Source organism: Octopus bimaculoides, chromosome 26, assembly GCF_001194135.2.
Source record: "Octopus bimaculoides isolate UCB-OBI-ISO-001 chromosome 26, ASM119413v2, whole genome shotgun sequence".
In the NCBI taxonomy this organism is placed as follows: domain Eukaryota; kingdom Metazoa; phylum Mollusca; class Cephalopoda; order Octopoda; family Octopodidae; genus Octopus; species Octopus bimaculoides.
The window spans coordinates 2,857,465-2,858,009 of record NC_069006.1 but is presented as its reverse complement, the minus strand read 5'-3'; the positions used below and the strand labels follow the sequence as shown (position 1 = coordinate 2,858,009).

Here is a 545-nt window from a genome sequence, read left to right as displayed (position 1 = left end):
TATATATACAAGCGTGCACACACAAACATATACACACACACATACACGCGCGCATATATATATATATATATATATATATATATATTTAGTCAAATGTATAAACCAAGTAAAAGAATAGAAACATAAAAGAATTTACAAATACATTTCTCGTTTAATTGGCACATCCACTTACACAGTTTTGGTTGACCAAGGGCTATAAAAGGCGCTCACCCAAGGTATATATTTGTAGTTATTTAGTAGTAGGATAGAGTGAAAGAGTAAGTAATAGACAGGAGACTTAGAGGAAAACAGCAAAGGAGAATTAGTGTTAGAAGTGAGTGAAGGAGTCAATGAAAGGCTATGAAGAAGAACAAGAGAAAACAAAATCAGGTAATAGAGGTGGGGGGGGGGATGATGCACAGATGAAAGAAACCGGGGCGTAGCTATAATGGTAATTATACCGGATATTCGCTTGAAAGGCAATGACGTGATCCTTAAAGGGTTTAAAGCTTGGATGATGTGAAGTGGACTTAAATATACAAAAGAGTTTGAAGACGATTAAGAGT

At 35.2% G+C, this 545-nt stretch overlaps 1 protein-coding gene across 1 annotated transcript in view; it reads left to right on the top strand.

Annotated features, from left to right (window-relative positions):
• The window catches only part of LOC106875529 (acid-sensing ion channel 1C), a 28,277-nt gene that overhangs the window by 1,373 nt on the left and 26,359 nt on the right, over positions 1-545 (top strand). The window lies entirely within an intron of this gene.